The sequence below is a fragment of the Chrysemys picta genome, chromosome 6, assembly GCF_011386835.1.
Source record: "Chrysemys picta bellii isolate R12L10 chromosome 6, ASM1138683v2, whole genome shotgun sequence".
NCBI lineage: Eukaryota > Metazoa > Chordata > Testudines > Emydidae > Chrysemys > Chrysemys picta.
Window position 1 is genome coordinate 23,737,651 of NC_088796.1, and position 27,421 is coordinate 23,765,071.

The window sequence follows — 27,421 nt, forward strand, 5'->3', positions numbered from 1 at the left end:
TCTTATCAGGATGGTAAATTGGATCCAGTCCTTCTGGGGCATGTGGTCTGTCCTGTGCATGAACAGGTTGGGAAAGATCCCCAGCTAGAACAGGGAATGGATCACTTGATGATTACCTGTTCTGTTCATTTCCTCCGTGGCACCTGGCATTGACCACTGTCAGAAGACAGGATACCTGGGCTAGATGGACCTTTGGTCTGACCCAGTATGGCTGTTCTTATGTTCTGAGCAGTGGAACTGCTTCACCAGCAGGCGGCACCTATACTCCAGTGGGGCATAATATCCGCTAACTACCTTAGCTGTCAATTAGAGACAAGGCGAGTGAGGCAATATCTTTTATTGGACCAATTTCTGTTGCTGAAAGAGTCAGTCAGACTTTCAAGCTACACAGAGCTCTTGCTTTCGAGCTACACTGAAGAGCTCTGTGTAGCTCGAAAGCTTGTCTCTCTCACCAATGGAAGTTGGCCCAATAAAAGATATTACCTCGCCTAACTTGTCTCTCTAATAACCTGGGACCAACATGGCTGCAACACCACTACAATCAGCTGTCAGTGTAACCTGTCTGATTGATGGGTGAGGAGCTCTGCGCTGCAGCTATAGATTTGTGATCTTTGCTTCTTACTCACTCAGGGAAGTTTTTTTCCCCTTTCTCTTTAGTGTTCTTAACAATTTAAATCATGGTAGCTTCTCCTGATTGACTTCTAGCTTTGAAAGCCAGAGCTGCCTTAGCAGGGAAATGATCTGTGGGGGAGTTGTGAGATACCCAGGTGGCAATGACTGGAGGCACTCTGCCAGCACAGGGCACAGTAGAATGTCTTTGTGGTGGTCATAAGCTCCTAGAAAGGCATATTATTAATAGACGAGTAGTAGTACTAGAGAGCGCCCCAGTCATGGTCTAGGACCCCATTATGTTAGACACTGTACAAACACAGAACAAAAAAGATGGTCCCTACCCCAAAGAGCTCACAGTCTACTGTGCTTTGCCCCAGCATCAGCCTCCGAGCATTACTGGGACATGCTTGGACCAGACCTCCAATTCACCTGGTCACACCTACTTTGGGGTCAGTGCCTCTGGTTGTACCTCAAATCACTTGTGTTCAGAGACTACAAGCTACAAGACTGTGGAGACACAAGACATTCAGTCTGTGTCCTGCACGGGAACAGGACACAGATGGGACTCTTCACACTCTCTTCTGTCCCGAAAACCTGCACAGGGTCAGCCAAAACATAGCCAGATGTGTTCCCATGACTATAACACATCTGGATCTTCTGACTATTCATTGTATGGATACAATACGTTTTTGCAACATACAATGGTTTTCATGGTATAGCTAGATGCATACGCTTCTTTAAAGAAAGCAAAGGCATGCAAGAACGTTTCTGCACTAAACCAGTGTTGGTCTGTCTCCTTTTCTGCTCGGAAGTGTGCTCTCTGGGGTCAATATGAAAGTAACACAAGTAGCGAATCACATCCAAGTGAAAGACAGGGAGGGTTCCCATCTAGTGCGGAGGACTCTACTTAAGGGTCCTAGGTACCATTAGACCCTCCCTCTCCAGTGTTTAAAGACTGAGCTGATTAGACTCAGTTGAGAGTCATTGTCTCTTCCAGTGGCCAATAGAGCTGAAATCACAGATGAGCTAATCTAGGAGGCGGAGTGTTAGGGTCTCTCTACATCTGAAATGCTACAGTAGCACAGCTGCAGCTACGCTGCTGTGGCGCTTCAGCATAGACGCTACCTATGCCAATCGAAGGGGTTCTCCTGTCAGCGTGGTTAATCCGACTCCCCGAGAGGTGTCAGCTAGGCGACAAAAGAATTCTTCCATTGACCTAGCACTGTCTACATCAGGGGTTAGGTCGGCTTAACTACATTGTTCAGGGGTGTAGATTTTTCAGACCTCTGAGTGACGGAGCTGGGTCAACCTAACTTTTTAGTGTAGATCAGGCCTCAGACCTGATATGGGGACAGTGTTCCCATGAAAAACAGTACAGAGGAGGCAACGGCACTGAGGTTCCCCACTACTCGGTGAAATCACTAGAACTGGGCTAGTTGGGTTGGTGGACCCTCAGAACATGGCATTGCTGCTAAAGACAGAGTGGTAAGAGAAGGAGTGGCAGCAAAAGTGCCCCCTCCCCAGCAAATTCTAGAACTGTTGTAGGGATATTAAAGAAGGTACTAACAGTGATTCCCCCAAGAGACAGTGACCCCCTCATAATTTGGCCCCCAACTTTAAAATCCAACAGTTTCACCAAGTACAAAAATCTCTTGGGTCTTCTGTTAAAACTTGTAAGCTACTGTCTGTAGAAACCATTGATTGTATCTGTCCTGTGACTACTATGTAAAACTTACAAACAAGTTAACTGACTTTGTTATACAATGTAAACAAACACTATAAGCTGTTAAGTGTCTTTCACTTCATTCAACTGCTCCTAGGACAGACCCCCACCCTCTGTGATTAAAGGGCTGGGAGTCTCAAATGAATTAGCACACACTCTGAAAGTGGTGGAGACAGTAAATTAAAATATGGTTAAGGGATGGAATGTATGCTGATGAATGCTTGATGTACATGGATGGTTAGGGAGGTGCCAGCCTAGAAAAGGAGTATCCATCGGCCGAAGAATGTGTCGAGTGGATGACCAGAAACCCCCGGAGGGTAAACTGGGACCCACCCCATCACCTGGAAGGATGAGAAACACAAACTTTGGACAGTGTGGAGCCACCAGGAATGTGCCACTTTGGACAGGAATGTGCCATCTGCTGATTGAGTCAGCAACAGCAGGATGAAACAGCTCCCATAGCTGGATCTTATTAAGAGGGATAACACTGTGATTACTAATAGCTAGACAAAGAGGTCATGGCACTGAAGGACCAGGACTGGACCAGACCAAGGATGCAGCAGAGGCAGTAACTACAGCGGTGAGCAGCATCAGACAGAGGCAACTGCAAGCACAGGCAATGGAGATAACATTAAGAAGTAGCAGAGGTGGTAGCAGCACAGCAGAAGTATCACTCACCCACACCTACCCCAAGCTGGAGGTAAACCCACCTGAACGCAGCCCTGTGACTCTGTCCTGATCTCAGACAAGCAACTGTGAGTGGGATGCAGCGGAGGGGAAGGGGAGTGGCGTGTTAAAGGGACATTCATCCATTGGACTTTCACAATGCAAGGTGGAAAACTGAGGCAAAGCCTACTGCCCAAAATACAGTGGGGCCGGTGTTTTACCTACTGTCTGCATACTTCTGAGTCGTTACTGCTGTCTTTTCCCAAATTAATTCTGAGTTCCCACTCCCCTTAATAAAAGTTCTTTTTTGTTATACATACACTCGGTGCTTATGAGTGGGGAAGTATTGCCCATGATATCCAGTATGGGTTCCCATCTGCGGTGGTAGGTAACAACTAGGGGTATCATCAAACACTACAAGCCATACTCGATAGGTTCCCCATCCTGAAATAAATCTTTCCTGATGTCTGGTCTTCAAACAACCTCTGCACCGCTCCAAGCTCACCATAAGAAGCAAGCTCCCCGCAGACCATGACACACCAACTCAAAGCAGCACCAGACCCTGCCAAAACAACAGATGCAAAACCTGCAGACATATCTACACTGCTACAATGATCAACACCCCCCATAACACACTTTCAAGATTCATCGGTCATCCACATGCCTATCACAACATGTGGTGTACCTCCTCCAATGCACTAAATGCCCCAATAGCAACTTTATGGGTGAAACCAGATAATCACTGTACTCTTGAATGAGCACACACAGGAAAATGATAAAATACAAAAACACCATATCACCTGTGGGTGAACACTTTTCACAAAGCGATCACTCTACATCTAACCTCTCCGTCCTCATTATCAAAGGAAACCTGCACAACACTTTCAAAAGGCGAGCCTGGGAACTTAAATTCATAACTTTGGCCTTGGCTACACTTGCAAGTTAGAGCTCATTAAACCAGCCCCGGGCACCCTAACTCCTGAGGTGTCCACACTGGCAGGGCACGTAGAGCGCCTGGACTCAGCGGCTGGAGCGCCCCTGGTAATCCACCTCCACAAGAAGCATAGAGCTTTCTGCACCTGGCTGAAATGCCGGGGTGTCAGTGTGGACGATGCGTTACATTACTGCGCTGTGATTGGCCTCCAGAATGTCCCAGAATCTCTTGAAGTCAAGTGGCCACTCTCGTCATTGTTTTGAACTCGGCTGCAGGCATGTGGATATCCCCTTTCTGACAGCCCGCATGCTTATCTGCTCCGGGACACAAAGCAAACCATTACTGTGGAATGCTCCTGCTGCAGAGGCAGGTGTTTGTGCGTGTGTGTGTGTGTGTGTGTGTGTGTGTGTGTGTGTGCGTGTGTGTGTGTGTGAGAGAGAGAGAGAGAGAGAGGCGGGAGGTGGGGGCTGATGTCGGGTTTCCCCCTTCTCCCTGCCGCTGTCTGAACTTACAAAACAGCATGTTGACACACTCTCTGCCCCCCAAAACACACCATCTCTCCCCCCACATACACACAACACACTCCCTGTCACACTCCACCCCCCCATTTGAAAAGCATGCTGCAGCCACTTGCTGCACGCTGCAGCCACTTGCACGCTGGGATAGCTACCACAATGTACTGCTGTCTGTGGCGTTGCAAGAGCTGCTCATGTGGCCACGCCACTGCGCTTGCAGCTGACAGTGTAAACACACAGCAGCACTTTCCCTGGTACTGTCTCCGAGGGCTGGTTTAACTCCCAGTGCTCTACATCTGCAAGTGTAGCCATAGCCTTTGTTAGTCACTAAAAATCATGGACTGAATAGAGACACTGGATTTATGGCTTGTTACTATCATCTATAAACCACTACCAACCTCCCGCCCACACACACACAGCTGCTTTCCCCCTACCCTTCCTTTCCTCTCTGTAACTGGAGGGGTATTAACGGGCCACTTCACCTTGAATGGTCCCTTGAAATGTGTGTTAACTACTTACGTTTAACATTTTGTTCCACCTTGTATTTAGCTGTGAGACACTGAGTTAGGGCAGGTCTACACTTAAAATGCTGCACCAATGCAGCTGTGCTGCTGTAGTGCTTAAGTGAAGATGCTCCTACGTGAACAGGAGAGCTTCTCCCGTCGGCGTAGTTAATCCACCTCCCTGAGAGGTGGTAGCTATGTTGATGGAAGAAGCTCTCTCATTGACATAGCACTGTCTACACGGGTGGTTAGGTCAGAATAACTCCGTTGCTCAGGGGTGTTGATTTTTCACACCCCTGAGTGACGTAATTTTACTGATATAGGTCTGCAGTGTAGACCTGACCTTCGTTTCCTAGACTGAAGAAGAGTTCTGTGTAAGCTCAAAAGCTTGTCTCTCTAATAAAATATATTACTTCACCCACCTTATCTCTCTAATATCCTGGGACCAACATGGCTACAGCACTGCATACAACAACAGGATGTCTTATAAAAACAACAAGGAGTCTGGTGGCACCTTAAAGACTAACAGATTTGTTTGGGCATAAGCTTTCGTGGGTAAAAAACCCTCACTTCTTCAGATGCAGGATGTCTTATGTCACCCAGGACCTTCCTACTGGTAATGGATTGGGTAGGGAGAAAGACCACAGAGCCACCAAAGGATATATGGGGAGAGAGATAGCTCAGTAGTTTGAGCATTGGCCTGCTAAACCCAGCATTGTGAGTTCAATCCTTGAGGGGGCCACTTAGGGATGTGGGGCAAAATCAGTACTTGGTCCTGCTAGTGAAGGCAGGGGGCTGGACTCAATGACCTTCCAGTTCTAGGAGATGGGATATATTCATTTATTTACAATGGACTTCCACAAAGAAGCTACAAGACCTTGACTTTGCAGATGACATCAACCTGCTGTCCTATACCTACAGAGCTTTGCAAGCTAAAACAAATGATCTCCAGACCTATGCATTTAGTAGAGCTGAAAATCAAAACAGAGAAATTTAAGATGATGAGAAACACCAATAATACTTCCTGGGATTGACATAAAAAAGAAGTCCACCACCTCACATATTTTGGCAGCATTGTAAGCAAAACAGATGGATCATATGAAGACATTAAAGCCAGAATAGCAAAAGCCAGACATACCTTCTGTGACACTATACCTCAAAACAGCACCCCGTACCTCCATATTCGCCACTGTTATAGAATTATGATAAGTATGCCTTGTGAGGTATCATTGGAAAAGTTATAATCTGTTGACATCACTATCCTGCTAAAATGTGTATATCATCATTGTATATAAAGTTATGACATTTTTCTTATGTATATTACTATTCTATATGTTTATTACTGAAACATGTTGTGAGTCTGGGAAATGCCCCCACATTCATAACTAATTCAGCAAGCCTAGAGGTGCCGGGACTACAAACTGCCAAGCCTAGAGGAGCTGGGGCTCAGTCTTGGCACAAATTAGGCACTGTAGGTATGATTGGTGTTCTTCAAAGGCAGCTGCAGAAGTCACTATTCACCATATCCCTGCTGTAGACTGAATTATCAAATTTGTAATTTATTATTTATAATTAAAACCTGTGAGTGAACTCTGGTACAGACCATCTCAAAATGCCCACTGTCCTTGTTCAAGTCCTGGAAAATCAGATACAGTTGACAGGCATGTCTGCCACTCAACACCACTCCTGATGGAGGATTGAAAGCGTAAAACTGACAAACTGTTGGCCTCAGCAGCTATAAGCAGAAGACTATTTAGGAAATAGTTATAGCTAAAGATGGTCAAAAAACAGTAAGTATATTTTGCGAAAAATCTGAAAAAAAGACAAGATTTTTTATTTTATTTGAAATTTTTCATTTTCTTAAAATTTTCATCAAAAATGTTCAAAACATTCAAAATATTAAAAAATTTAGCTTGTTGGGAAAATCCCACTTTCTCCCTTCCCGCTTCCCCGAGGAAAATAGGAAGGGTATAGTTAAAAACAAAAGGTGTGTGTGTGGGGGAAACACTGGAAAAATATGGAAAAAAGGGAAAAGGTCAAAGAAAATGGGGATAAAGAGGCACTTTTGATAATCTTCTCCATACAGAATAAAATAAAAGAATTAGTTAATAGGACATTGGTAGTATCTGTAAACTAATCCAGTGGCTATGAATTTGGGTCTGTATCTAAACTTTAATATAGTATTATTATATTAAAATAATTTGGAATAAGTATAAATTGAGACCAGAAATAATGTATTGAACGTAAACAATACTGAATACTGGGTTGCCATCTCAGTGAAGACCCTGTTCCTGCAAAGATTTAAGTATGTGCTTAAGTGAGTATTGACTCCAATGGGACTGTTCATAGGGAATAAAGTTAAGCATGTGCTTAAGTCTTTGTAGGATCATAGTTTAAGTTTTTTTGTTAAAATGTTTATTTCAATAAGCCCTCAACGCCTGCTCGCCTGTCCCTACATGACCATCCTGTGAGAAAAGTACTTATCAGATACTATAGTACCAATCAATGATCACTTTTCAGCTTTCAGTAGTTATTTTATTAATGAACATTATTGGACAACACTTTTCCATTACCAAATAGAACTACTAAGCCTCTTTACAACTAATAGTCACATTTCTGGCATGTTTGCACATGCTGGCAAAGAATTGGGCGTTGAAGACGCTTTAGAAGCTAAACATAAAGTTCTAGAAATATATCATTCAATGTGATTTGTATTTCCATCCACTTAACAGCTTCAATGACTGACCTTTATCAACCTTGCTGATAACAGTAAACCGGTGGACTGGAAAAACAAGACAATTTTTCACCCCGAAAAATATATAAAACATTAGTAAAATTTAAAAAAAACTTAATTTACAATATAGCGTTTCTGTCTCCACTTGATGGAAATATATTCTATAAAACAATGTTCTTATGTAAATTAGCCTGAAAATTAAAAATCCCCATTACAATTATATTTGCATACGACTTTATCTCTATAATTAAACCATGAAGGACATGTTTTTCTTGGCACAAAAACACTGAAGTCTTTCCCAGCTAATGCATTAAGAATTAGCTTTTTAATATATGGTCTGTGTCAAGGCTGAATCCCCACTCTGTCACTTTGAGTACAGAAGAGGGGGCCCACAAGGATTTTAAAAAGTAATACTGGTCACTCCAGGCTTGTATTAAACTCCCAAGGTTACAGCTTTTCTTTGACCTTGGCTTGGTAAAAGCTGCCACCACCCAAATGCAAAAAAACCCCTTTGGACCAGGAAGGAGCACTTGGGAATTCCTCTCTGTGGCGTACCCTCAAGCCCTTTCACCCCCCTCTCCCTCCTTCTGGGGAAGAGATGAGAAAGAAAACAAAGGAAATTAGCTGTTGCTACCAGCTAATCCAACAACATGCACAAACCTCTCAGGATACCAAAAATCCAATCCTGTTCTTAAAAAAGGTGAAATTTATTAAAAACAAAAAGGAAGAAAATACATCTGGAATTTAGGCGTTTGCTAGATTTTAAAAGAGCAATTCCAAAAATTAAGCACCCAAAATAGCTTTCTTGGGGGTTCGGCTTTATGGTTACAAGCAAACAAAAGCATCTGGGGTTAGCACAGAGGAGTCCACAAGCCAAATAAAGAAATAAACTTGATCGCATCTAGCTAAACATCCCTAATTTACTTACATATTTGCAGAGTTTCAAATAAGTAATTCTAGGTATGATCTGATGAATTTTCATACTTGGTTCAAGCCTTGGAGCAGCAATGCTATAAGCAGGAATGCTGTTTGTGTCTCTGAGAACAACACACAAAGGGAAGTTTCCTTCCAATTTAAAAAAGTTTTACCTTCCCATTGGCTCTTTTGGTCAGGTGCCCACTCCTTTTCTTTTACCTGTGGGCTTGTTAACCCTTTACAGGTAATGCAAGCAGAGAACAGACACCAAGAGGGATTTTACGGCTAACTGGCTGGCTGAGTTTCCATAAGGGAGCTCCCCTGTGCCCCTTCAGTTATCACAGCCTGTATCAAGAATTGTTTTTTATTTTTATGCAGCTGTATGAAAATCCCCTTTCATAAATCTGCGGACATAAGAACAGCCATACTGAGTCAGACCAACAGTCCATCTAGCCCAGTATCCTGTTTTCCGACAGTGGCCAATGCCAAGTGCTTCAGAGGGAATGAACATAACAGGTAATCATCAAATGATCCATCCTTTGTTGCCCATTCCCAGCTTCTGGCAAACAGAGGCTAGGGACACTTCAGGGTATGGTTTCCAAGATCTTTCTTTTGAGTGCTCTTGGAGTCAATGTGGATAGTTCTCTGAAAACATCCACTCTATGTGCAGCTGCAGTCATAAAAGCTAACAGAATGTTGGGAACCAATAGGAAAGGGATAGATAATAAGACAGAAAATATCATATTGCCTCTACATAAATGAATGGTATGCCCACATCTTGAATACTGCGTGCAGATCTGGTTGCCCCATCTCAAAAACGGTATTTTGGAATTGGAAAGGGTACAGAAAAGGGCACCAAAACTTGTTAGGGGTATGGAACAGCTTCCACATGAGGAGAGGACAAATGATTAAAAATGACATTTTCATGTGTTTTATGTCTTTGCATTCTCAGGGCCTGATCTGATGCCTAACAATGGCAGTGGAGAGACACCCATTGACTTCAGAAGGTTGTTGGATCAGGCCCACACATTTCTAATAATATTCTACAAGCTGAATAGGGAATCACACTGATAGGGAAAAAGGAACTACTTGTGTTGGGGCCACTGCAGTCATGCTTACTAAAGCCAGGAACTGGACTAATGGCTGAAGGGCTGTTGCAGGAAGAATACTTCCCCTGGGACACTTGTCACATGCGTGCTACAGGTTCTGTATGTGCTCCCCCCAGCATTCTATGCATCCGATAGCCAACATTCAGGTTTGTTGGGGGCAGAGGCTGTAACCACAACATGCCCAGATAGGCAGGCCACACTGGCCAGCCTTCCCCTAACTAGTGCTCCCTGCACTTGTGTGTCAAATTATGCACTGGTTTGGTGTGGGCCAAGAAGGGGTTTCCTTTACTCTTGTTCATAAAGGCAGCCATAAGTTGGCCATAATGTTCACAGGGAAGCTTCAAATGTAATGATGGTTGAATTTCATAAACATGGGTTGGAGTTAATCTTGAAAAGTTTGGCTGTATTGCTAAAGTTCTCTGATCTTTTTGAGGTCACCTATCTACATTTTCCCAAGGCAGCCAAATTTCTTCCCTTTCCCCAGTTCCTCTTTCTGTTCTATTAACTCCCCCACCTCCCTCTCTATATACAGATACTCCCTGGGTTACGCAAACCCGACTAACGCAAATCCGCACTTACGGAAAAAGTTACGTAAGTTACGTAAGCTTTATTTATTTATTTTTCGACAGGTAATTGTCGGGTATACGTTCCCGACTTATGCAAAATTCGACTTGCGCAAGGCATTCCGGAATGGAACGTTTGCGTAAGTCAGGGAGCGTCTGTACACCAATAGGGCCTGCTGACCACCCCCAGTTTCCTTTCTGATATGCCTAACGAGTGTCCTCTCCCATAACTCTTTCAGATGTCTAGCATGGCCCCAACTCCTTCTTTAAGACACCCATCAGATTTCCAGAAACTGAGCACCCTTTTTGTGGCAGGCCAGTATTCTCTCAGCCTTTGGCACTCTGCTGACTACTGGCTACTCAATTCTACTTTGAGTTGCTTGGGTCAGAAACATTCCAGAAAGTACTGCTTCTCTGTTCCCCAGGAAATTATAGAACCCATGATATCAAAAAATAGAACCCAGCCAAATGTGGTTTTCAGACTTTCTTTGACCTGTTGTATTAATAAGCCACATTTTACTAGTTAAAAAGTTAAAATCATATGGAGGCTTTTAATGTACTCTGAGCACAGTTTACTGAGTACAGGGTTACCTTTGCTTTGCATGTCTGCACGTTGCAAGTTTCGGTTGTATTATAGGCACAGAATGTAAATGCTTCCAGTACACGACTCTAACATATCCCCAAGCTAAAAATTTTAGGTGAGATGGCTGCTACGTCTCTAGGAGGCAGCTATGGTGGAAGGAGGGACAAAGGTGACTTTGAGCCTCCTTTACATGCTTGGGATTCTAAGAGGGAACAAAATGGCCCCTGAATCATTTAGATAGCTCACAGAGTTGCTCTAAGTTATGGCAGTACTGCCTGGGCTGCCTATACACAGCTCCACATGCCAGAGCTATCCCAGAATCTATGATATGGAGATCCCTCTTCCACCCTCAACACAGCCCTTTCTGTTCCTGGCCTGGTCTCCAGCCTACTTTGAGTGAGTGAGCCTGTGATGGATAGCCTATGGATGTTCTACAGAGTACCTGCACCGGGGGAAACTCTCCCCTGGCTAGCTAAGGGATTTTTATGGCCCCAGTATGCCCTATGTCCCTGCCTTTGTTTAGTAGAGTCAAAGACTGGTGCTGCTCTGTAAAGTGACTCTAAAATTGGTATTATGAAATGCCATGTTTTTAGTCCCTCATTGACTTCCACGTCAAATTTGCTCAGGATATAGGGTGACCAGATGACAGGAAGAAAATATCGGGACACAAGGGGGGGGGGGGGGGTCACTGGCGGAGCAAAAAAAAACCAAAACACCGAGTGCTGCCGGTGTAAGGACACAAACAGCTCCCTCTCCCAATTCCCTACTGTGACCCAGTGCTGCCGGCAGTCGGGGGCGGGAGCTGAGAACAGCCCAGGGCTGCAGGCAATCAGTGGAGATTATGCTTACCCTTCCTTAAGTATGCATACCTTCAGCCTCTGGTTTTTAGGAGCGGGGGAAAAAAACCAACAGAGAACAGCTGAGTGCTGCCGGCAGTCAGAGGGGAAGGAAAAAAAAAAAGCCGAGAACAGCTGAGTGCTGCCGACAGAGGAAAAAAAAAAAAAAAAAAAAAAAAAGCGGAGTGCAGCGTCCCGACCGAAGATCAATCGGGCGCGGGACACATACCTAAATATCGGGACGGTCCCGATTTTATCGGGACGTCTGGTCACCCTATCAGGATATAAGATCAAAAGATATAAAAAGATGGTTTCCTTCCTGCCTAACTGCTTGGGATCCAGAAGATAAACCAGGGATTGTGGGTTAGAGTCCCATCTGGGGTGCCATTCTGTAGCCTTGAATAAACTGAATTAATAGTTCTGTCCTAAGCCACATTATCCCTAGTAAGTCCAGCTCCTATGTTGCTATAGTTTTAAGTTCAACAAAGTGATAGTTACACTTAATGATTCTCTTAGTTTGGGAGACTCTAGGAGTACACGAAGAACAAATACAGTAACCGCCACCACAGTTACAAGTAAATTTTGTTTGTATTATAAGTTACACTCACATGCAAGTATACAAAACCTGAGGAAGTCCACGCAATGGCAAATGCTGTATTTATACTCACATGCCCAAAGATATCATAGAATTTGGTGGATTTCTTAACAGATGGTCATCAATAGACGGGTGATTCCTGCTGGAATCTTCCCACAGGGTCTTCCCATCCCATGCATAGAAGAAAACCCTCTGTTCTGACCACCTTATGCATATGATGAGGGTTCCAATCTCCTTTTCTTAATCTAAACTTCCACACCCCATAAATGTTGAACGGGTGCCCCACTTCTCATATCAGGGGGTAGCTGTGTTAGTCTGTATCTACAAAAAAACAAGGAGTCTGGTGGCACCTTAAAGACTAACAGATTTATTTGGGCATAAACTTTTGTGGGTGAAAACCTCACTTCTTCAGATGCACCACTTCTCATAGATTGTCCTCTTCCTCTTTCTCTTTCTCTGACACTATGGTTGTGTTCTCCTTGGTCCCTCCCTGTTCTCCATCCCACCTGCATTTGGCCCTTGACTGAGTATGTGGGGGTGAGGGTCTCTGCCAAGGTGCTGGCTTGTCTTTCCTGGGTACAACCATGAGAAATTGGGTCATCTGGTACTAACTGGATGACATGTATGGATGGCAGTTGCATCTTGATACACATTTCCTCCTCTCTCTCAGTCTCTAGGAGACCCTGGGCTTTCTTTTTCAGTACTACTTCCTGCAGTTGCTGCCTGGCGGTACATTTCCTCCAGCGTGTCACAAGTTTGTTTTGTTTGTTTGTTTTGACAGCTCAGTCCTCTCACCTGCTATTCTCACCCAGGGCTGGCTTTAGGACCTGCGGGGCCTGATTTGAATACCTGGCGGCAGTCCGGGTCTTCTGCGGCACTTCAGCGGCGGGGGGTCGGCTCCGGGTCTTCGGCAGCACTGAAAGACCCCCCACCGCCGAAATGCTGCCGAAGACCCGGAGCGGACTCTCCGCCGCTGGGTGAGTAAATTTTTAAATTTAAAAGGAGCCTAAGGCGCGGGGCCCTCTTAGGCACGGATGCAGGGCCCTCCTGGGTTTTTGAGGTAGTCCTGCCCAAAGGCCTCGAGGGGCATCTGTGGGGCCATCGGGGCAGCTGTTTGGCTCCTCACCTGGCTCTGTTCCATGAGGGAGCTCCCTTTTGGGAAGGTGACCTTTTCTTATTTGCTCCCTGATTTAACTGGTTAGTTTAAACTTCAAGTTCCTTTGAGATATTACCCCTGGGAAGTGCTTGTGGTGCTTCTTTCCCCTTTGACTATTAGCAGCTGGGTTGCAAAGTACACCAAAATGAGGGTGGTAACCAAAGTACCCACAAGGTTTTCCTTGATCCTCCATCAGTGGTGCAGTCCAGAGGATCCTAAGATTTGGGGATGTTATTTATCCTATTGACAGATGATCATTTGACTCACTCTGCCATGTATGTCAGGACCTCTTCTCCGTACATTGGTGCTGGGTCCAGACACAACTGCTGTTTATTTATGTGGTGCCACTATGTCACAATATCCCCCTTAAACATTACTCATTAACAAGACAACTTATCCATTTACTATAACTACAGTGTTTACAAGAGGATTTAGATCCCCCTTTTAATTTTCCCTTGATCTCAGTTCCTACAGCATAATACATAGACAGACAAGAAGAACCACAACAATGATGCAACAGCAGGCATACAAAAAACAGGAACAAAAAACTCCCCCGGAAGTTCCCTGTTTTAGGTACCATGAGTGTGACACAGTCCTTCTACCTGCATTAATTCTGACAAGGATTTCTCTTCATTTGACTAAGTCCCTTAATCATTCCCCTTTTATCCTAGGAAGCCTTCCCCCTCCCCCCGCCCCCCCGCTTTTTTTTTCTTTGTACCTTCTAGAGTCCTGTCTGGGGAACCATTCTGGACCCTCTATTTTAAACTGAAATTGATAGTTCTGTGCTAAACCACAGTGTCCCTAGTGAGTGAGTCCGGCCCCTGTGTTACTACAGTTTTAAGATCAACAGAGTGAAAGTTACCATTAGTAAAGTTACCCAACTCTTAGGTTGGGAGGCTCTAGGAACACACAAACAATGAAACAGTGACCACAAACACACTGTGGTCCAGGTAAGGAATCTTGTCGCTATTATAAGTTTTACTAAGCAGATGATTAAGGTTACAATCACACACAGGTGTACAACACCTGAGAGAGCCCATTTAATAGCCAATGCAGTATTCATGCTCACATACCCAAAGATATTGTAGCATCTGGTGGATCTCTCAACAAGTGGTCATTGATAGAGCAGTGATTCCTGCTGGGGTCTTCCCACCCTCTCCGTACCAGGGAACCCCTTTTATCCTGTTGTTCTGACCATGCATAACACGTATGCACTTGCATGAGAGTTCCAACCTCCTTTTCCTTATCTGTACTTTCACACCCCATACATTTTGGAGTGCCCCGATTTTCATAGGTTGTTCTCTTAGTTCCCCTTATTCTCATTAACATCCAAGTAAACATGTCCCCATGGTAACCTGTGGCAAAAGCAGAATTATCCACGGTGTTACAATCAGATGTCTTGCGGTCTAGAGAGGTACATTGTGGCATATTTTCCTGAACATCACCTACTGGCACATTCTTGACAGTAATTTTGTAACTTTACTAGCACAGGTTTATCCTAGATCATCTATTTATGTCAAGCCTCCTTAAGCCTGAGGCCTCATATGGCTAAGCTGAAATCTGACAGACCTCAGCCTGTAGCCTTGCATTACAGCCTTGCTTTACTTATATTCCTAATACACGCTCATCACTCCTGAATACTTATCAATCTTATACTCCAATAATCCTATCCTACTTATATGTACAACTTAAATCTATTCTTCACACATTAATTACCTATGGAATAACATGTAAGTTAACCACAACAATAGATAACACAATTAAATGATCAAATAAACTAATTGGCCGGGGATGGGTTGGGTAAGGGGGGGCCGTCAGGGGACAGGGAGCAGGGGGGGTTGGATAGGGGGTGGGAACCCGTGCAGGGTGGTTAAGGCAGGGGGTCTCTGGAGGGGACAGTCAGGGAGCAGGGGGGGGTTGGATGGGGCATGGGAGTCCCGGGGTCCGCAGAGAAGCAGCGGGAGCAGGGCCTTGGGGAAGGGGGGGTGGAATAGGAGCATATCCCCCTCAGCCCCCTGCCCTGACCCCCCCTCACACACACCCAGCCCTCTGCCCTGAGCCCTGACCCCCCCACATACACCCAGACTTCTGCCCTGACCCCCCCCACACACAGCCCTCTGCCCTGAGCCCCACAGCCCCGCACATACCCCTAGGCCCGTACCCTGATTCCTGTGCCCCGCACACACCCCAGGCCCCTGCCCTGAGCCCTGTACCCCCCTCATACACACCCAGCGCTCTGCTTGACCCCTTCACCCCTCCCCCACAACCCCAGCCCTGACTCTGGCACCCCCACACATATCCAGCCCCCCCTGCCCTGACACCTTCACCCCCTCACATGCCCCCAACCTTCTGCCCTGACTCTTGCACTCCCTCACATACCCAGCTCCCCCATATCCTATGGACCCCCCACATCCTGACTCTTGCACCCCCCACAACCCCACCTCCACCCTGAGCATCAAATGGGAGCTCCTGCACACACACACACACACACCACATTCCCACCTGCACCCCTCGCACCAAATGGGAGCTGCCCAGGTAAGTGCCCCACACCCAAACCTCCTGCCCCAACCCTGAGCCCCCTTCCTCATTCTAGCTACTGGCCAGACCCTTCACCCCCAGCCCTGTGTCAGTGCACTCCCACCCTCAGCTCAGTGCAGAGAGAGGAAGAGAATGGGTCAGAACCAGGGAGAAGGTAGGTACCCACTGTATGTGGGCAGGGCCGGGACCCCAGACCGGCAGCGGGCTGAGGGGGTCCGACAGCCAGGATCCTGGCTGGCAGGAACCGGTGGATGGACCCCCTGAGCAGCAGTGGGCTGAGCCGCTCAGCCCACTGCCAGTCTGGGATTCTGGCCGCCCGCCCCGCACAGTCCACTGCCGGTCTGGGGTTCTGGCTGCCAGACCCTTGCCAGCCGGGGTCCCGGCCGCAGGCCCCGCTCAGCCCACTGCCGGCCTAGGTGAACAGAACCCCAGACTAACAGCTCTTGCATCGACACAGAGAGCAGTGCACTGTGGTAGCTATCCCACCATGCAACTGGCTGCAGGGTGCTTTGGGAAGGGTCTGCAGTGCCTCATGGGGCAGGTACAGCGTCACATGACGCAGGTTTCTCAATCCTATCATTCCAGAGGCATCCTAGTAGATTGTCAGCTGCTTTTTCAACTGAAGAGTGGTGGGGGGAGACAGAGGAGAATGGTGTGTCTGGGGCGGGGGAGACAGCAAGCTGACCGACCTATTCTGAGGCAGGGGGAGATGGACGCCCCCCATCCCCACGTCAGCCCCCGCTCTGCTCCACACAGCAGTCTCCCTCTGCCTGCATGCCTGCCGATGGTTCTGTGATCTTCAGCAGCTCTGTGAGCCATCTGTGCTGAAGAATGTCAAAGCAGCACGGCAGTCCCCCCACCCTCCACCCTGCTCCCTGCCTGCTGCTACTGTGTTCCTAGTGCCGGGCAGAACAGGAGCATTCCACCCTAATGGTTTGCTTTTTGTTCCCCAAATGGAGCAGCTGTCAGATACTTCCCAGAGCTTTGAAAGGGGAGGGGCGCATGCCTGCAGGGCAGCAGAGTTCAACATAGTGAGCAGAGCAGTCACGGCAGGCATTGTGGGATACAGGTGGAAGCCAGTTATGTCGACGAGACAAACAGCAGTGTCTACACTGATACTTTGTTGCTTTAACTTTGCCGCCAAAAGCGTTACGCCTCTCATTGAGGTGGCTTTATTTTGCTGGCAAAACAGCAGAGTTTTGCCGCCAAAAGTAGCTTGGTGGTGTGTACACCTCCCCTGTTTGGTCGGCAAAGGGCTGCTTTTGCCAACAAAACTTTGTAGTTTAGACAAGGCCTCTCATAAGCAAACTGCACCAGCGACCTTTTAAACGTTGAAAGGCACATTCCACCACCATTCTGCACGTGCTCAGCCTATTGTTGAACTGCTCCTTACTGCTGTTCAGGCTCCCTGTGTATGGCTTCATGAGCCATGGGAGCAAGGGATAGGCTGGGTCTCCAAGGATCACAATTTCATTTCACCATCATCAATTATTATTTTGCAGTCTGGAAAGAAAGTCCCTGCTTGCAGCTTTCTGAACAGACCTGTGTTCCTTTCCTGGCCAAACCATATTGGTGTCGGTGAAACAGCCCTTGTGATCCACCAGCACTTGCGACACCAATGAAAAGTATCCCTTTTGACTTAGGTACTCTTTGGCAAGGCGGTGTGGTGCCAAGATTGGGATGTGTGCGCCATCTATCGCCCCCATGCAGCTAGGGAACCCCATCACAGCAAAACCATCCACTATGTCCTGCACGTTGCCCAGAGTCACTCCCCTTCTTAGCAGAAGTCTATTAATGGCTCTGCACACTTGGATCACAACAGCTTCTATGGTGGATTTACCAACTCTGAATCGATTCCCCACTGACTGGTAGCAGTCTGGCATTGCAAGCTTCCATAAAGCAACTGCCACTTGCTTCTTCACTGTCAGAGCAGCTCTCATTTTAGTATTGTTGCACCTCAGGGCTGGGGAAAGCTCTGCACAAAGTTCCTGGAAAGCATCCTTCTGCATTCAAAAGTTCTGCAGCCACTGCTCGCCATCCCATAACTGCATAACGATGTTCTCCCACAAGTCAGTGCTTGTTTCCTGGGACCAGAAATGGTGCTCAACCACGCTCAGCTGATGCATGACTGCTACCAACAATTGGGAATTGTTTCGCTCTAGGGGTTGCAGCAGGGCTGTTTGTGTGACATCACAATGTGCCGTGTGGCGGCTCCTGTCTTGCTCTGGAAATTCTGCAGGATAAGACGCGAGGTGTTTGTAATCATAGAATTGGAAGGGACCTCGAGAGGTCATCTAGTCCAGTCCCCTGCACTCAACGCAGGACTAAGTATTATCTAGACCAGAGGTCTCAAAGTCCCAGCCCATGGGCCATCTGCAGCCCAAGAACCTCCCCACTGCGGCCCGCGGAAACTTTTAAAAAAGTTATTTCATCCGGCCCTCATGGCTGCCGGACGAGGGGGGCGGGGTGCAGAACGGGAACGGGCAGGAGAGATTCACATATCCCTCCCCCCAACATTGCTCCATCCTGCTGCTCCTGGGACCCTCCCAGGGGTTGCACTCGGCAACGTATCATTCATAAAACTTTTGAGGTCTGTGGCCTGGGGGACATTCACCTCGGGCAGTTCGGCTTCCTGCAAGCAGTTCCCTATCCCTGCTGTTGCTGGCGGAGCTGCAGAGGAGAGACCCTTGCAGCCACTGCTGGCTCTGACTGCTGAAGCGCCTCCCCCTGCAGCTCCCATTGGCTGGAGGAGAGGGACAGAGATACCATCACTAGTCACGGGGCAGAGTTAGCCGGGGCGGCATGAGGCCAAGGGAGCGAGGGAAAAGGGTGGGAAACTGGCTGGGAGGTGGCGTGACTCGTGAGGCTCCAATGACAGCGCAAGGGGGCACGCTGCCTCCGTTCCCCCCCGAGCGTTGACTCCGTGGCCAATGGAAGCTCCGAGGGACAGCGCCTGCATGGAGGCAATGTGCCTGGTGCCTGCAGATAAGAAGGTGAAGATAAGAAGAAAGGAAAGAGGTTCTTTCTAGCTGTTGGCACTCCAGGGCTGTGTAATGAAATGGGGCCCTTTATTTACTTTTGTATCCACTGTCCCATGTAATGTTGGTAGGCTGTGTAGGAGAGGCCATCTCAGCAGGAGCACCAGGAGGCACTGAACCTGATGGGAGAATAATCCCAGACCCACAGGGAGGGTTAGAACCAACCACTGCCCCATCTCTTTAGGGTAGTAGCCATGCGCCTCACCCCCTGCATCTGACCAGTAGGCAGACCATGACTGTGTCTCCTCCTCAGCCGCTTTTGTGCCCAACGAGGCCCAGCCCAGCAAGGTCCTGCTGTCAGCAGAGCATGAGTGAGGGAAAGTGGAGCAGGAACTGCCTCATGGTAGTATGGTCTTGGTGAAGGTGCTTGGTGGTCCTATTTCTATTCTTGGCGCTGCCTCTGCCAGTGATGACCTGTGCGACCTTGGGCAAGGCCTCAGTTCCCCAGCTGTCACACAGGGATAAAATAACCCATTGTGCAGGGATAATAATAACCCATCTCTCTCTCTCTCTCTCTCTCTCTCTCTCTCTCTCACACACACACACACACACACACACACACAGAGCTTGTAAACACCCTTACAGAGAGATGTCTCAACCTAAAAAAAAAGGAAAATTGATGACGAACACCGCCAATTCCAAGACAAGTGAACTGTTGATTATTTTGTCATTGAGTACATACAGACTGCCTCATGCTTGATCCGCAAAGACAAAGTTGCTGTTTTAAAAGTCTACAATATCAAACGACATTACACAACAAGACATGCACAGCAATATGATAAATATCAGGGAGAAGAGAGAGAGAAGATGGTCTTACAATTGAAAAAAGAATTAGCGAAGCAGCACCAGCTTTTTCAGAAAGCGAGAAAGAAGAGTCAGAGTCATCAGTTTTGGCAAGTTATGTCATGAGTGAAATGATTGCTAAGTGTGGAAAGTCATTTACTGACGGCGAATTTATTAAACACTTTATTACAGTCAGTGAGATCGTATATCCCGATAGGCTGATATTGCTGAAAACACATCTCCTATCTCCAAATACAGTAGCAGAGCGTATTCTTGAGCTCTCTAAAGATATAGATGGGCAGCCCATCGAGAAAAGCACAGCTTTCCGTGCATATTCAATCACAACTGAGGAGAGTACCCATTTGGTTGACAGTGCGCAGTTTGCCATTTTTGTGAGAGGCGTTGATGAAAACTTTGCAGTAACTGAAGAATTGCTCAGCTTGTCAACAATGTGCAGTCGAACAATGGCCAGTGACATTATTCACTGCCTCACAGAAGCAATGGAACAACGCGGTCTGCCATGGCACTCGTTAGCAGGCTTAACCACTGACGGGGCCCAGCAATCATTGGTCAAAAAACCGGATTGGTAGCACTAGCACAAAGAAAGGTGGCCGAGCAAAACGCTGAGCAACCAATAGCGTTACACTGCGTCATTCACCAACAAGGACTGTGCAGTAAATCTTTGAAATCGGACAAAGTCATGTCAGTTGTTGTGAAATGTGTGAATTACAGGGGCTTGCAGCACAGACAGTTTTGTGCTTTCTTGGAGGAAATTGAATCTAAATACGGTGACTTGCTCTACTTCACTGAGGTGCGCTGGCTAAGCAGGGGTTTTACTTTAAAGAGATACTTTGAATTGAAAACAGAGGTGAAAAGATTCATGGAAGAAATTAAAATGCCTGTACCACAATTTGAAGATCACAAATGGATGTCAGATCTTGCTTTCCTTGTTGACGTAACACAAAAGCGGAATATCCTAAACCTGAAGCTGCAAGGTCCAGGCCAGCTGGTAACAGCAGTGTATGATAATGTGAGAGCATTCATAATTAAACTAAAATTGTGGGGAAAAAATCAGATTTCTCAGGGGAATCTCACTCATTTCTCAGATTGCAAGTCACTTGTGGAAAAGCTCAGCTCTGAAATATAGTTCAGTGGTTCTGAATACACTACTAAGCTTGACCTGCTTTTGCAAGAATTTGATCAGCGGTTTGTAGATTTCAGAAAGCACAAAGAAAGCGTCGATATGTTTGCTAATCCATTTTCTGTTGATGTGGAACTGCACCATGTGATTTACAAATGGAACTCATTGATATGCAGTGCAACACATCTTTAAAGACTAAATTAAGAGAAACCGAGGATGTCACAGAGTTCTTCAGACAGCTACCACCATCTTTCCCAAATCTTTACAAAACCTTCAGAAAAATCATGTCCTTGTTGGGCAGTACTTACATTTGTGAGAAACTTTTTTTCACAATGAATATAAACAAGTCAAAATACGGAACACAATTTCTGATGTCCACTTTGCTGCAACCCTGAAGGCTTCACCTGCTCAGTCACTGAGGCCAAACATCAACAAACTGACAGAACTGAAGTGTTGCCAGGTATCTGGCAAACACTAAAAACTCTCTGGCAGGCAAATAATTGTTGTAATAAAGTTGTATGACAGTTTTATTATTTCTAAGAAATTTGAAATAAATACAATATAAATGTTTTCTTTTCTGAACACCATCTTTGGTGACATTATTGGCCCACTGGGAGGATTTGCAGACTGACACTGGCCCTAAGGTAAATTGAGTTTGAGACTCCTGGTCTAGACCATCCCTGTCAGATGTTTGTCCAACCTGCTCTTAAAAATCCCCAGTGATGGAGATTCCACAACCTCCCTCGGCAATTTATTCCAGTGCTTAACCACTCTGACAGTTAGGAAGTTTTTCCTAATGTCCAACCTAAACTGCCTTTGCTGCAATTTAAGCCCATTGCTTCTTGCCCTATCCTCAGAGGTTAAGAAGAACAATTTTTCTCTCCCCTCCTTGTAACAACCTTTTATGTACTTGAAAACTGTTATCATGTCTCCTCTCAGTCTTCTCTCTCCAGACTGAACAAACCCAATTTTTTCGATCTTCCCTCAAAGGTCATATTTTCTAGACCTTTAATCATTTTTCTTGCTCTTCTCTGGACTTTCTCCAATTTCTCCACATTTTTCCTGAAATGTGGCACCCAGAACTGGACACAATACTCCAGCCGAGGCCTAATCAGCGCAGAATAGAGTGGAAGAATTACTTCTTGGGTCTTGCTTACAACATTCCTGCTAATACATCCAGAATGATGTTTCCCTTTTTTGCAACAGCGTTACACTGTGACTCATGTTTAGCTTGTGATCCACTATGACCCCCAGATCCCTTTCCGCTGTATTCCTTCATAGGCAGTCATTTCTCATTTTGTATGTGTGCAACTGATTGTTCCTTCCTAAATGGAGTACACTTTGCACTTGTCCTTAGTGAATTTCATCCTATTTACGTCAGACCATTTCTCCAGTTTGTCCAGCTCATTTTGAATTTTAATCCTATCCTCCAAAGCACATGCAATCCCTCGAAGCTTGGTATCGTCTGCAAACTTTATAAGAGTACACTCTATGCCATTATCTAAATCATTGATGAAGATATTGAACAGAACCAGACCCAGAACCAATCCTGGGGGCAGGGCCGCCTCCAGGCACCAGCATTCTAAGCAGGTGCTTGGGGCGGCAATCTGAAAGGGGCAGCAGTCGGTGTGTTTTTGTCTCCCCAAGCAGCGCACCGAATTGCCGCCGTGGACGGCGGGGGCAGTCCGTGTGCCATTAGGGCGGCACGTGCGTTTCCACGGCGGCAACAATTCAGCGGCAGCTTCTATGTTCAGCCGCCCGCGACAGCAATTCAGCAGCTTCTGTCTTGCCACTGAATTGCCACCGCCACAGAAACACATGTGCCGCCTGAACGGCATACAGATTGCCCCCGCCGTCCGCGACGGCAATACGGCACGCTGCTTGGGGCAGCAAAAACAGTAGAGCCCTGCATGGGGGACCCCACTTGTTATGCTCTTCCAGCATGACAAGCCCTTCCAGCCAACAAGAATGCACAGCTGAGTAGGGTCCATGCTTCTTGGGCTATGGCATAAGCGTGACTAACCCAGGCTTTAAAAAAAAAAAAGGTGCGAAGAAACATGGGTCATTTGCCGTTGAGATCAGGGAGAGAGGGAGGAAGGGAGGAAATTGCATTAAGGGAGGCCAAAGCCATTACCACCCGCGACAATGTTTTGGTCCCATGAGGCATTGCAAGCCCTTTCCAAAATCCCCTGTGGCTAGTTGCACTGTGGAATAGCTACCCATGGTGCACTGCTCTGTGCATCGATGCAAGCACTGCTAGTGAGGATGCACTCCGCTGAGACAATAAGCATGGTGTGGACATGCATGATCGATTTAATTAATTTGGAGGCTCAATGTTGACTTACATAAAGTCGACTTAACTTTGTAATTTAGACATGCCCATAGTCATACACACAAGCAGTGGAACACTGCTGCTCTTCTACTGTGCTTAGGGCCTTCTGTAGAAGTGGAGAGCAGGGCAGGATTTACCCAGCAAGCTTTTGCCTGAGGGGTGAGAGTTCTGATGTTTTTGCTGCAAGCGCTTCATTTTGTTCAGTGACACAGTGAACTCAGTGACACTGTCCACTCAACATTTTCATCCATGTAGTGTTCAATAGCTGTGTACGTGCACCAAGAGGTTTCAACTGAAAAACAAGTGCAATTAACATTCCCGTGCTGGATTGGCACAGTGGTGTGTGGCAGAAGTTCTGGGTTCTCCTCCCACAGCAATCCCACCTAACAAAACAACGGAAAGTGCGTCACATGTAGCAATTCTTCTGAGAGAAGGGATGGGCTGCCTTGGTGATACAACCAGCCATTACTCGCGGTGGAAGAGAAGGGACTGCACCCCGGATACTCTGCCCTGAGATCAAATGTGTCTGGAAGAGGAGAAGTCCTGGCTCAGGCACATTTCCCACCAACACTAAGTGCACGTGATAGGATAGGTTTCTCCATGTAAGTGCAGGGGGGTTGGGGGGGGAGGTGTGAAATAAACTCCCTCCTGTTCTCATACCCATGGTGGAAGAGTGGAAGTATTGTGACCCCCCAAGCTAGGTGCTGACCCTTATTCAAGGCAGATTGTATATTGAGACTGGATCTCTAGAGAGCATCTCTCTCATTTTCCACCCTCACCAGGGAGCATAGTACAGCAAAAGGCATCTAGGTTCGGGCAGATGCTGAGAATGTGAACTGAGGAATGCAACCATAAAAGGGCATGGATTAGCTTCAAAGACAGTGTATCCTGTGCAAAATGAATAGGTGTCTGCAGGGTGTGGATTTGTCACAGCCGTAAGTAGGTCACAAATGACAGGAGGCTGTCGAGGCTCATGGATATGGAGAGCTGGGAGGAACACTGAGCACATAGGGGCGCATAGGGCCCCACTACCCAGGACCAGCTGTGCTCAGAGGTGCTAGGATCCTTTCGATGATCTGCCAAGGAATAGTAAGATAGTTGTAATGCTTTTCATAAAGTTCAGCCTGACTGAGAAATCTGGCATTAACAGCACTGTGTTAAACAGCTCTGCCAGTGTTTCAAGCAAATTTTCAAACTACTTCACGAGAAGTGCTTCTCAGACACACGTACCTTTATTTTTGACTCTGCCTGGGGAGTGGAATTTGAAATTGCCTGGAGACTTATGTTCTTCTACAGAATAGATGCAGAATGAGAAGATTTGTGAAAGTGTACAATAACTTGACTTTAGATGAAGTGCCCCCGTTCCCAATAGATACTAGACAACTTCCTGAGGAGAATTTATTTTAAAATAAACAAGTTGAAATATTTAAGAAGCAAAATTGGCATGTTAAGATCACATATTAATTGCCAATAGGGAAACTGCAGACATAGATCAAGGGCAACCGACATCCCTGAGGATGTCATAAAGCAAACTTTCCTGAAGTTCTGAAATGCAAGAAAGAAGGAAGCCCAAATATAGGTCCAGTCTGCGACCCTTAGCTCAGATTGGTGAGTTGTTGCAAAGCAGTTTCAGTGAAGCCAGCAGGGTTCTTTGTTGGAGTAACTGCTCAGCAGTGCAATCCAGGGGCTCACAATCTAGCCCTTACACTGAAGAAAGGTAAATTCCCTATAGCAAACATCTTCCCACAGACTATATCCGTGCTACGTCTTCTCCACAGCACATGGTTTACTTTCATCACAGTCCTGGTGCTTAGCCAAAGAGATTTTACTCTTTATTTTTGATATCCCCCCACCCCCAACATTTTGTTTAGCTCATCGTTTTCCCAAAAATGGTTTGGCCAGGAAACTCCAAATGTATTTTGTTTCATCTATCTTAATGAGGGGGAAGTGCCTTATAGGTTTGCTTGGTTACTTTGGGGCAGATAGAGGTAAATTAAGGAGTTATCATAAAAACAGTGCATGACGCCTCACACTAGAGATAGGCAGGAAAGAGATTATCTAAGAGCTTGTTATAGCAGGGTTACAAAGAGGAGCCAATGAAATACTGAGGAAAGGGAAGAGGAAGTTGTTGCCCAGCTGTGGAGTAAGAAAGCAAGTAGGGCCTGGGAAACTAAAATAATTATATCATGTTTAAGAGGTCTTATAACACACCCACCTTCCCCATCTGCTGAAGCAAACTGCACCTAGCTGTTGCTTGCTGGGGAGTTTTAGACCTGGTGGAGGAAGCCCAGGTTCTGACTCCCTGCACATTGGGTTGGGGGTAGAGAAATGCTCTGTACAGCGGTATGTGTGCCTGAGGTGGCAGGATGCAGTATTTTGTCCCCCGCTGCCTCCCGTCTCCCTTTTCGATCACCTGTAACGACAGCCTAGGCAACACTTGTACGCAACTGTTGCCACATGCACGCAGAGTAAAGATTAAAATTGTGTTAAAATGTTTGTGAATTTGCCTGGTAATGACTTCAGGGCAGGTCTGAAAAGGGAAGGAGGGATGTGATGGGGCAGAAGTCTGAGAATCAGGTAGATAATGAACTGGAACAGACGGAGACCTGGTGGAAAGAGGTGAGCTTCCTGCGTCCTGGGTACAACAATGATGGGTGCTACAGAAAACCACAAAACAGATTATAAAAACCTATTTGAGTGATCCACTTTCAATAATGTCCCACCCAATCAATTATCTTGACCTTTTGGGGGGTAAAGTGGAAGCTGGGTAGTTGGGGCAGCCTGGTAGGGCACAATCGAGTGATGAAGTGGGGAGAAGGTTGGTTCCCATAACTGTTCCTTTCCAAGTATTAGAACACGTTGAGGTTATTTAAAAAAGTGTCAAACTAAGAAAGTAACATCATTTGGGGTTGTTACAGGGATGCCACAAAGAGCTTGGCTTCTTAAACCAGCTGTGAGGGAAGTCTAACATTTAAGGTTCCTAACATTTCCCAGATAATAGCAGGACTCTGATCAGCAAGATTTGAGGACTCCACTGTGAAATCAAAGTTATAGCTCTTAAGGTATATCTACACTGCACACCACTGGCAGCGGCAGGTAGGGTATGTGTAGCTGCATCCACACTGAAGCAATGAAAGTCTCGGGGGTGGGGGAAGGAAGCGAGGAAAGGTTCCAGCACTCAGTGTAGACATGGGAGGAATTGCTCAGGCATGTAAAGAGCCATCATCTAAGGATTCAAATGTGTCTTTACTCTGCTGGCATAAGCAATGCCACACCATCTACACTGCTGCTTATACCTGTGCTGGGGAGCATGCAGGGTATGTACTCTCCATGCCTCCAGAAGGAGTGTGCAGTGCAGACATACCCTTAGAGCACTTACAGCTTAGCAACAATTCTGAACACCACATCTGTGGAAAAGTTAATACGTTAACGATACCCGCAGTTTTTTCCCTTGCTTAGCAAGAGGATTTAACATTGTACTTGTGCCTATTGGAACATGGCGCCTTTCACTTTTAGCACATCACTTTTGAAGCCAAGCTGAAACCAATGTATTAAAGAGAAGGGAAAGAAGAAAATTAAAGGACATAAATCAAGATGGGACTAGAGTTAGTGAATTTTTAACAAATCATTATTTTTATCAAAAATGCCAATTTCTTGAAACTCAAACTTTTCACACAACAGAGTTGGGTTGATGGATTTCTGAACTCAAAAAAAAAAAAAGAATTGAAAAAAATTAAGAAGTTGTCAAAATATTTAATTTCAACACTTCTAAAACAAAAAGATTACAGTTTCTCCATTCAAAAATGACATTTTGGGTCAAAATTTAAGCTAATTAGATTGTTAAAAGGTTAAAAAAAGTTGAAAACAAAATTAAATATTTCAATTGACCACAAACAAAAACATTTCAGCTTGCAAAAGTTTTTCTTCACATTATAAGAGAAGTATAAACAAGTCAAGACTGCAGGAAAAGCAGTAGTAGCAAAAGAATTACATAAAGCAATAAAGAAATTGCAAAGGTTGAACAAGCAAAAGTTGAACAAGCAAAAGTTTCAGAAAGAAGAATGTCAAACAACTAGAGAAGGCATCAAGAAATCAGGATATGAAAATATACAAAAAGGCTAAGTTGTAGGGAAACACAATTGGGA

General features: G+C 46.0%; 1 protein-coding gene across 2 annotated transcripts in view; it reads right to left on the bottom strand.

Moving 5' to 3' along the window:
* The window catches only part of ADAMTS12 (ADAM metallopeptidase with thrombospondin type 1 motif 12), a 282,704-nt gene that overhangs the window by 147,291 nt on the left and 107,992 nt on the right, over nucleotides 1-27,421 (bottom strand). The gene's annotated exons all lie outside the window — the stretch shown is intronic.